Genomic DNA, 12,056 nt, shown 5'->3' on the forward strand with positions numbered 1-12,056 from the left:
ACACTCCACAACAAAATGGTGTTGTGGAAAGAAAGAACCGAACTCTAATTGAAGCTGCAAGAACCATGTTGGATGAGTACAAGACACCTGACAATTTCTGGGCAGAGGCGGTCAACACCGCCTGTCATGCAATCAATCGTCTCTATCTTCATAAGATCTACAAAAAGACTGCTTATGAGCTTCTCACTGGTAACAAACCTAAAATTGATTATTTTAGAGTATTTGGTTGTAAATGTTTTATTCTTAACAAGAAAGTCAAGAGCTCAAAGTTTGCTCCTAGAGTGGACGAGGGCTTCTTGCTTGGTTATGCATCAAATGCGCATGGATATCGTGTTTTCAACAATACCACCGGTCTTGTTGAAATAGCGATAGACGTGACATTTGATGAGTCTAATGGCTCGCAAGGGCATGTTTCTAATGACACTGCAGGAAATGAAGAACTACCTTGTGAGGCCATAAAGAAACTTGCAATAGGTGAGGTGAGACCTCAAGAAAGGGATGATGAGGAAGGAACCTTATGGATGACCAATGATGTTGTTGATGTGGGTGCAAGGGTGGTGAGTGACAAAGTCTCCACCCAAGCAAACCCATCAACCTCAAGTCATCCAAGCCATGAAGAAAATCATCAAAGGATGCCAACAGTGGTAGAAGATGAACAAGAAAGTATTGATGGTGAAGTGCCTCTTGATCAAGTGAATGATGAGGAGGAGCAAATACAAAGACATCCATCAGTGCCTCATCCTAGAGTCCATCAAACAATTCAAAGGGATCATCCGGTGGACAACATCCTGGGTAGCATCAGGAGAGGGGTAACAACTCGATCTCATTTAGCTAATTTTTGTGAATTTTACTCGTTTGTTTCCTCTCTTGAGCCACTTAAGGTTGAAGAAGCATTGGGTGATCCGGATTGGATAATTGCCATGCAAGAGGAGTTGAACAACTTCACTCGGAATGAAGTCTGGTCCTTAGTCCAAAGACCCAAACAAAATGTGATTGGGACTAAATGGGTCTTTAGGAACAAACAAGATGAACATGGCGTGGTTACAAGAAACAAGGCACGGTTGGTTGCCCAAGGCTATACTCAAGTGGAAGGACTTAATTTTGGTGAAACATATGCGCCAGTAGCAAGGTTAGAATCAATTAGAATATTAATTGCCTATGCTACTAACCATGATTTCAAGCTATATCAAATGGATGTCAAGAGCGCATTTCTAAATGGACCACTACAAGAGAGAGTATATGTGGAGCAACCACCGGGTTTTGAAGACCCAAAGAAGCCAAATCATGTTTATCTACTTCACAAGGCACTCTACGGGCTTAAACAAGCCCCTAGAGCTTGGTATGACTGTCTTAAACATTTTTTAATTAAGAATGGGTTTACAATAGGAAAAGCTGACTCTACTTTATTTACTCGAAAAGTTGACAATGAATTATTTGTGTGCCAAATATATGTTGATGGCATTATATTTGGTAGTACTAATGAAAATTTTTGTGAAGAGTTTAGCAAAGTAATGACGAACAGGTTTGAGATGTCTATGATGGGCGAGCTTAAATACTTCCTGGGATTTCAAGTCAAACAGCTCAAGGAAGGTACTTTTCTATGCCAAACCAAATATACACAAGATATGCTCAAGAAGTTTGGCATGGAAAAAGCAAAACACGCCAAGACTCCAATGTCATCAAATGGACATCTCGACCTAAATGAGGAAGGTAAACCTGTAGATCAAAAATTATATAGATCAATGATAGGATCACTGCTTTACTTATGTGCATCTAGACCTGATATAATGTTGAGTGTTTGCATGTGTGCATGTTTTCAAGCAAATCCTAAAGATTGCCATCTTGTAGCCATTAAGAGAATTCTAAGATACTTAGTCCACACCCAAAACCTAGGATTATGGTATCCCAAAGGCTCCCTTTTCGATTTGCTTGGCTACTCTGACTCAGATTATGCCGGTTGCAAAGTAGATCGAAAAAGCACTACTGGGACTTGCCAATTCCTTGGGCGGTCCTTAGTGTCATGGAGTTCCAAGAAACAAAATTGTGTTGCACTTTCCACTGCAGAAGCTGAGTACATAGCATCTGGGGAATGTTGTGCACAGTTGTTATGGATGAAGCAAACCCTTAGAGATTTTGGTTGTGAGTTTAACAAAATTCCACTTTTGTGTGACAATGAGAGTGCCATAAAACTTGCAAACAATCCGGTGCAACACTCTAGAACTAAACATATTGACATCAGACACCATTTCTTGAGAGACCACGAAGCCAAAGGAGATATCGAACTGTTTCATGTGAGTACAGAAAACCAACTAGCCGATATCTTCACTAAACCCCTTGATGAGACTAGGTTTTGTTTTCTTAGGAGTGAGCTAAATATCTTGGATTCTCGAAACGTGACTTAATAACTAAAGTTTTGATCAAATTTGATGGATGAAAATTGATTGTTTAAGCAATATGAAATGAGAAATAACATTTTTATCTTTAAAATACCTCATGTCATATTTGCTAAGTGCTATTATAGCCCTTCCGGGCAATATCTGGAAACTGGTTGAGTAAACCGGCTGAGTAGGCCACTCAACCGGTTTCCCCCTGGTGGAAACCGGTTGAACCGGTATAAAAACCGGTTGAACCGGTTTTGGCCCTCACGCCGTCAGTCTGCGCGCAGTCTGCGCTGACAGCTGCGTAGTCTGCGCTGTCAGTTTTTGCAGTCTGTGCTGTCAGACTGCTAGAATTTTCGCGCAGTCAACACCGTTTTCTGCGCGCTTTTACTGCGCAGTTTGACCAGAAACCGGTTGAACCGGTTTTTGAACCGGTTGAACCGGTTTTCTGTATTCTGGCGGCCGACTCACCCCCTTTTATTCCTCCCTCTCTCCTCTTCCCTTCTTCTCTGTTTCATTTTCCAGCCGCCGCCGCCCACTCTTCCTCCTCTCTCTCCTTCACACTCCACTCCAAAAACTCACTTGTGCTCTCTCACTTTTGGAAGAGTTGTTGGAGATCCGTTCATCCCGGCGTTCTCCATCATCTTCCTCCATCTCGTTGGATTTCTTGACCCAATCTCCGGATCGAGGTATTGCCCTATTTCATTTCCTTGTACTCGATCCTACTCGTTCTTGATTATCTAATGTATCATTCGTTGGGTACATTTTAGTTTAAGTGATTGCAACACTTAGATTATCTTCCTTTGTCACAAACATTGTTAGAGATTAGCGATTTGATATTGTTCGTTGTAGTTGAACCGCTCATATGAACGGTTGAAGTGCATGCTCAATATCTTATACGTTTCTACTCAAACGTGTTTGATCCTTGCTCATCATAGGTTCTATTCTTGTTTCTTAGAATGGTGCGTCGGAGGAACCCGTCTGTGGTTGAATCCGACTCCTCGGATGACCAGGAAATCCATGGAGATACTCCCCCGCGCTCTCGATCCAAGCATGGGAGAGGAAGCGGTAATGTTATGCAAGGTGCTGAGGCCTCCGGGTCTCAAAGTGCTTGCGGTCGGACATCCCGGAATCCTTCCGGTCGGTCCCGACCTGCGACGAATCCGCAGGCGTGGGAGGCTACCAGTGATGATGAAGGCGGGAAGGATGATGAAGTTGATCTTCCCCCGGCCCACGCCCCTATGATTCGTGGGTTGGTCCTCCACCGGGTAGAGGCTCGGTGGGCTGGCAATGAGCCAGTCACTGATTTCACTGCAAGTGGAGGCTCTGCTCTGCTTCAGGATCTTCGTTTCCAAAATCCTGCATTGCGCATTCGCGATGCCAGGATTGATGGAAACCGCTTTTGGACGCTTCATCATGTGGACTTTTATAATTCCGTCATTCTCCCCAAGAAGCATCAACCTATCCTGCATCAACGTTATATCAACTGGGAAGGTTGTGAAGCCATTGGGGACCCAGAGATGACACAGGCATTGAGGGCCTGTGAAAGGAAAAAGATGAAGAGTATCATGACATTCCAATATGATTGGAATGATGAAGTTATTGCTCAATTCTACTCCACTTTATGGATAAAGCTAGCTGACGAGGAGAGTCCTTACAACTACCCTTATTTGAACTTCTACATTGAAGGTAGTTGGTATAAGGTGAGCTATCGTCGATTTGCTCACATTCTTGCTTTTCTGACAATGATATCTTAGGCGACAAGATCAAGATTCATGATTTCCGGCAGCCTACTAGAGATGAAGCCAAGGATCTTCATCTTTCTGAGTCTGGGAAGTATTGGAAGTCGACAAACATTCATAAGTATTATCGTTATATCAACTCCCTCTGCAGGATGACCCTCATTCCAAAAGGGGGTAATCAGATGAACATTCTTGGAGAGAGCAAGGTCTTGCTCTCTTTCATGAAACCCAGCAGCTCAGAAAGCATAAATGTCTTTGATATGATTTGGCAGGAAATCATTCATGTCGCCTGCTTTTCTTTGAAGGGGTGTCTTCATGCTCCGTTTATCATGAAGATGATTGAGGTTGTGACCCAGTTCAGATTTGACAAAGGTACCAGACATCAGTCATATACCCCTTTCTGGATTGATCCCAACAATCCAGCAGGGCGCCTCAGGAAAGCCCCCTCCAGTTCTCGTGCTCATACATCTGCGGGTCCGTCTGCTGGTGCTGGTGATGCTGCTGCTGGTGCCTCGCGCCCTTCCCCTAGCCGCGGATCTCCCACACCACGTGGTCGTGGTCGTGGTCGTGGTCGAGGTCGTGGCCGTGGGATGGGTGCCCGCTTGGCCCACGGGTTTGCGGCTTTCTTCTCCATGTGCCGAAACATTGCTGCGGATGTCCATGAGGTGGCTCGACGTCAGCGGGAGACTGACGACAACCTACGTCGTCAAGCTTCCGCTTTGGGTACTCCCTTCGCCCCCCGCTCTCCTGATGTACCTCTCCATCCTCCTCCTCCAGAGGTCAACGAGTGGTACCAGCAGGCATATGGGGTGCCTTTTACGACAGCTGATGACGTCGAAGAAGAAGAAGAAACTTATTTTGATGATCGGGAGCAGTTTGTCCCGCCTCTGTATCACGGGGATCCGGGCCAATCGTCCTCTTACCCTCCGCCCCAGGATCCCTCTGGCAGTGCTCCTCCCCCGGCCCAATCTGGGGAGGAACACTTTGCCTCTGACCTGGCGCACCACCTCTTTGCTCCTCATCATCGTCCTCCCCACTGGTGATCATTGGATTGGCGCTTCTCTCTCTCTTTTTGGTTCTTGTTGCCAAAAAGGGGGAGAAGGTTTATTATGCAGTACCTTTCATGCAGTACCCCTTTATTTTTGTAATGAACAATCGGTCTGTAATAACTATTTGATGCATGCATGGCTCGAATGCCATAAACACTTTTATGATGTGATGAGATGAGTTCTCATTATTGTAATAGCAATAGAATTTTTCATATCATATGCTATGCAATAATGAGCTTGAATGTGTGTAATTTTTACTCTTTCTATCCAATTATGTTTCATACCTTATTGTTTTGTGTATGGCGTTGATGGTTCTCTCTCTCTAAATATGTTGCAAATTGACATATCAAGTCAATGTTAATATCGCAAAACTCATGCACATTTTTAGGGGGAGCTACACATACACAAAAGATTTTATCTCGCAAGTACTTGTAACTTTTAATTCTTATTTCTATTACAGTTTGTTTTGGCATCAATCACCAAAAAGGGGGAGATTGTAAATGCAATCAACCCTAATTGAGGGTTTTGGTGATTAATGACAAAACAAACTGAGATTCTAACAAGTTTGCTCCTAGCATGTACACAGAAATTCTACAGACAGGAGAAGCACAGATCTTACGAGCATAAAAGTATAAAGCACAGCGGATTTAAAATTCCACATCAAATGGCGTGCTCCAAGTGCTAAGAAACAACGGCGGTGCTAAATTTATAATTCTTGAGTCATAGGAATCACCGTGCAATTAAGAGGGATCCGCGACCGTTAAGTAAGTTGTGCAATGAGCCAAGTTCAAAATCTTTTGAAAACATCTTGGAGATCATTTTCCCAGATCATGAATGCCCTTGAGAAAAACAAATTTTACTTCCCACAAAGACTCCCCTTTTGTTCTCTTCAAAATACTCAAAATTTGGTTTCAGCCCCCAAAACCGGTTCAACCGGTCCTGAAACCGGTTCAACCGGTTTCGGTACTGTTCATCTGCCACCTCTGCTCTGACCTGTCTGACAGTCAGAGCTGTCAGAAAAGTCGCAGCAGATATTTTTCAGAAACCGGTTGAGCCGAATTTTTTTCCCTACTCAGCCGGTTTTGAAACCGGTCGAGTCTCCGGCTGAGTAGCTCAGTGGACCGGGATCTCCCTGGTAGAAACCGGTTCAACCGGTCTGAAAACCGGTTCAACCGGTTTTTGCTCCTTTTCTCCCAACGGCTGCCAGCTTTTGGGGGATCCTTTATATACCCCCCTCACACTCTCTCTCATTTACTCCTGCCTCTCCCACGAATTCTTGGCTGACCAACCTTCAAACAAGCGCATTCATTTCACCTTTCACACCCGCAATCGCATCTCCTTCAATCATTTGAAGGACCCTTGGTGTGAGGTGAACTCGATCGAACTCGCTGTCAATTTCATCTCGATTCTCCCATTCTCTTTGTTCTTGAGCTCGTTGCAAACTTAACCGTGTGCGGATTTGTTACTCTTGGAACCTCGTGTTCCTTGACAGTTAGAGGTTGCTTGGGAGTCTCCAAATTTGTGGACGACCCCAAGAAGTTTGTATCACCCGCTCTTTGAGCTGATTTGAGAAGTGATTGCCTTGACCTTTGTGGTCGGCTTGTGGAGGATTAGGGTTGGAAAAGACCCGGCCCTTTGTGGGTTCCTCAACGAGGAGTAGGACACCTTTGTGGTGGTTGCCGAACCTCGGGTTATATCGCTTGTTCTTGTGTGTTCTTATCAAGGGCTTTATATTCGGTGGTTGGTTCATATTATTCATTCGAGTAGTTTTTGTGTAGGGCAAGTCTTTAGCTATATTCTTCACTACTTCGTATTTGTTCAACATATTATCTAATTTAAGTTGAGCAGGTTCAAACTTGTTCAGTTGTAATTAAAATCGACTGAACCGGTTTGCACCAGTGCAACTTTAATTTAACCTATCTCGAAGTTTTAGTGAAAATTTTCAGGTGTAGCCTATTCACCCCCCCTCTAGGCTACTTTCATCTCTCCATAGTCAGATTCTCTCCACAACTAGATTCTCAAAAAATCTCCTTAGAAATAGAACCAAACAGGCCCTATAAAATCTACTTGAGACCACCACGAATTAGGCTTTCAGCGCTAGCAGCGGTTGCGCGACGGTGGAACATGCGGGTGGGCGGCGCTGGCTGAAAGGCAGACAAAGATGGCATGGGAGGGTGGATCCGATGCGTCCGGGCGCAGGGATGGCCAACGTGTGGGCACTCGATCAGGCGGGTCCACCACAGACGGGTGTGGCGCTAGGCGCACGACCGGGTGGGTCTAGCACGGAGAGAAGGGGTCCATGGACGATAGGTCCATGGTGCGCGGAAGAACGCGGAATTGGTGGTCCGCCGCGAATGGATGGTCGATGAGGACCATCAGTCGGGGCATCGTCGTTGTCGAGATCTGGCACGTCACAAGCAACACACCTGAGGTGGGAGCGGTTGTGGCGGCGCGACAAATCTCGAAGGCACGTGCGCGACGACGATCCCCTGAGAAGCGCACAACGATGACACATTTGAGGTGGGAGCGGCGATGGTGGAATTCCCTTGGCGCGAGCGGCGACGGCGGACTCCCCTAGGCACGAGCGGCGGTGGATTCGAGTCTCCCAGAGGCGCGTGCGCCGTCAATGGCTACACTAGGTGCGAGCGATGACCCTATTTTATGCTACTTTGTATACATATTTCTGCCAACTTCAATAGGTGTTTACGGCATATATTTCAGTTCACGGCTCCCCTTCCATCTATTGTCTCTTAATGATATTTTTATTCACATTTTACGCAAACGTTTATTGATTTTATGCATTATCTCGTTACCTAACTCAGTGGGTGTATGGGGTTTCTACCATTTATGTCATATATATATATAAGATATTTACTTCATACACATTTACACAACGAAATAAAAATTCACAAAAAAGGTAACTGCACCCGGAAATAAGGTATTTTGTCATAATTCCATAAAATCTCGCACATGCAGTCCCTAAGTTTTATGGTGTTCGTTACTGCCATAAAAAATAAATTCCCTAATCAACCCACCTTATTAAATCACCTAATCAACTCATCTAATCAAATCCTTTGATTTATGGGGGACGCATGAACATGGGGTTGTTGATTCGGAGTAAACCAACATTTTATGTTGTATCAACACTATTTTTATGCTCAAACATAGGGATTTTTATGATCACGAATACAACATATCATTGTTATCAACATTTCTCATGTTGGCTTGGTATTTACGATCATAACTGAGGGTTTTTACGTTCAAAACTAAAGATTTTTATGCTCAAATCTAGATATGTGTTCACGAGTGTACCACATGCCAGATTTTTACGCCTACCATAAAACCACCCTAATTTCCATAGGGCTGTTGGTTTGGTTTATATTAGGACTTTTTCATCAATTATGATGTTCAATGTAAACATTTATGCTACTTTTATAATTATTTATGCTTTGCGCGATACCTGACGGCCATTTTTTTGCGTGCATATAGTGTGAAGCAAAATGTTATTCAAAATTTGCGTGAATGCAATGGAAACTCCCACACCTGCCATAATTTCTGAATTTGCATAAACATAGAAACCGCATGCATGCGCTCAATAAAAATAGGAGCTAGTGGGAGGGGACGTGTGGCCCATGCATGCATGCACTGGAACCATGGTTGGACACGGTACAGATGGTACGACTGGGGCTTCATGTCCCTATTTTTAAGCCCAGGGCTCCCAATATCCTCTCCTATATATAGGGGGTGTTTGGGATAGCTCCAGGTTCCAACTTTAGTATGGAGCTGTAGTTTATAATATCAATTTAAATAGTTTTTAAAATATTTTTAATCTAAATAATAAACGAAATGACTTATCTAAATGTCTTCTAAAGGCTTACAACTTCCGCTCCACGATTTTCTGGAGTACCTAATGACCTGTTTCACCAACTCCACCAAATTTCCTAGAGCTGGAGCTATCCCAAACAGGGCCATATACTAGTTATATGCTCGTGCTTTACAACGGCATACAAAATATTCGACAAAATTATTTACCAACAAATACTACAATTACAACCAGAGACAGGATGTTGTTGTCGCAGTTGGCCTAGCTCCTTTGCGATCACAGATGGGGGCCACCTCTCCTCTCATAAACCGTCGTTGCGCATAAATAGACCCCGGAGCAGTTCCTGCAGTACAGACAAGAATTCTGATCATGCTCCAGCTAATTGCATTGTTGGTCTGCTGGACGCTTTCAGCTGAAGCAACCAGCTGCCCTTCACCAGTGAGGAAAAGAATCAACTAACAATGGCATCCCCCAGCAGCCTTGTTATAGCGAGTAGCGACTGCAGGAGATCGCGTGCAACAAATGTCGTCGCCAGGCAGACATAGACAACCAGTACGCTTGCCAAGCCACCAGAATAAGAAGATTTGGAGCGCGAGCAAGAAAAGAGAAATGCAAGAGGCAAGAAGCAGCTAGCCTTCAAAGCTCTCACCTATCACAATGCACACATGGGCTTGTCATTGGCTGGAGCTGAGTTTCTCTTCTCCTTCGACCTTGTTTCTGCTTCCTTCTCCTTGTCAAACAGAACACATGGCTAACTGGTATGTGAGAGGATTAGTGTGAACCAAGGACCATATCTAAAAAAAGAATATGGCACATGGTAAATATCTGAAAAAGAATAATTTTAGTAACATTTCATTCACTCAACAAAAATAAAAGGATGAACACTTAGGATTACATTACATTTTATAGAAGTGCATGATGATTCACAATGTCTATCTTTGGATATTGCTTCTGATTACACCAACTGAGGGTACACGTACTTTGGACCTTGAGAACACTGCATTGGATGGTCAAAAGCGATACCAGCAAGCAAATCAATGATCTGGGGCTAAAACTTATGAGCCATGTAATGGACAATTCGACAGAATCATGTGCAAGTACCAATCAAACGACGCATAATGAATAGTTATATGAACACTAAAAAATATCAGCACGAATAAGAAATAGTTATATGAAGTATGAACTCCCATTTCGTACCGAGATCCATCTGATCCTAATTCTATTGAGTTGGATCCATAAAACCAGATTGTTCTTCGAAACCCACCACTATATGCTACTAAAAACAATAAGAAATTTATAGTAACACATGCATCATATATTTTATATATTCACATGTATAAACAACAGGAAATTTCTTATCGATCTTAACAGGAAATTTATAGTAACACATGTTGTCGGCATTTCGAACTCGGGGGGTCCCTGGACCGACGAGTAAATTATCGCCGCGTGCCCCAGCCCAGATGGGTCGGCGCGAGACGGAGCGCGAAGGGGGGAAGGAGCCGGAGGGAGACGGGCGTGAGAGGTGGAATCCCGCGGCCTTCGTGTTTGTCCCGCGCCCTGGTCGGGTGCGCTTGCAGTAGGGGGTTACAAGCGTCCACGCGGGAGGGAGCGAGCGGCCTCACGCGAGCGCCGTCCCGTCCTTCCCCGCGCGGCCCACCCTCTGTAAGAGGGCTCTGGTCCTTCCTTTTATAGGCGCAAGGAAAGGATCCAGGTGTACAATGGGGGGGTGTAGCAGTGTGCTAACGTGTCTAGCGGAGGAGAGCTAGCGCCCTAAGTACATGCCATCGTGGCAGACAGAGAGGTTTTGGCACCCGGTTCGTGTGGTGTCGTGGCCGTCGGAGGAGCGCTGGAGCCTGGCGGAAGGACAACTGTCGGGGCTGTCGAGTCCTTGCTGACGTCCTCTTGCTTCCGTAAGGGGGCTGAGAGCCGCCGTCATCATAGAGCGTGCGGGGCGCCATCATTACTTGTCTGGCAGAGCGAGCCAGATGGGACGCCGGTCTTGTTCCCCGTAGCCTGAGTCAGCTTGGGGTAGGGTAATGATGGCGCCTCCTGTTGACGTGGTCGGTCCGTGCCCTGGGTTGGGCGATGTGGAGGCTCCTCCGAGGTTGAGGTCGAGTCTGTCTTCCAAGGTCAAGGTCGAGTCCGAGCCCCTGGGTCGGGCGAGGCAGAGACCGTCGGCCGAGGCCAGGGCTGAGTCTGAGCCCTGGGGTCGGGCGAAGCGGAGTTCGTCGTCTTCCGGGGTTGAGCTCGAGTCCGAGCCCTAGGGTCGGGCGAAGCGGATTTCGTCGTCCTTCGGGGGCTGAGCCCGAGTCCGAGCCCTGGGGTCGGGCGAAGCGGAGTTCGTCGTCTTCCGGGGCTGAGCCTGAGTCCGAGCCCTAGGGCCGGGCGAAGCGGAGTTCGTCGTCTTCCGGGGCTGAGCCCGAGTCCGAGCCCTGGGGTCGGGCGAAGCGGAGTTCGTCGTCTTCCGGGGCTGAGCCCGAGTCCGAGCCCTGGGGTCGGGCGAAGCGGAGTTTCCCATGGCTCCTAGGGCCGGACTTGGCTGCTGTCAGCCTCACTCTGTCGAGTGGCTCAGCAGTCGGTGCGGTGCAGGCGGCGCTGTCCCCTTGTCAGACCGGTCAGTGGAGCGGTGAAGTGACTGCGGTCACTTCGACTCTATCGACTGGAGGGCATGCGTCAGGATAAAGGTGTCAGGCCACCTTTGCATTAAATGCCCCTGCGATTTGGTCGGTTGGCGTGGCGATTTGGCCTAGGTTGCTTCTTGGTGAAGACTGGGCCTCGGGCGAGACGAAGGTGTGTCCGTTGCTGGAGGGGGGCCTCGGGCGAGACGTAGATCCTCCGGGGTCGGCTGCCCTTGCCCGAGGCTGGGCTCGGGCGAGGCGTGATCGCGTCCCTCGAATGGACCGATCATTGACTTAGTCGCACCCATCAGGCCTTTGCAGTTTTGTGCTGATGGGGGTACCAGCTGAGATTTAGGAGTCTTGAGGGTACCCCTAATTATGGTCCCCGACACATGTATTCACATTTATAATATCCTAAACATCCATTATACTAATTTGGAAGTACA

The sequence above is a fragment of the Zea mays genome, chromosome 8 (genome assembly GCF_902167145.1).
Source record: "Zea mays cultivar B73 chromosome 8, Zm-B73-REFERENCE-NAM-5.0, whole genome shotgun sequence".
In the NCBI taxonomy this organism is placed as follows: Eukaryota; Viridiplantae; Streptophyta; class Magnoliopsida; order Poales; family Poaceae; genus Zea; species Zea mays.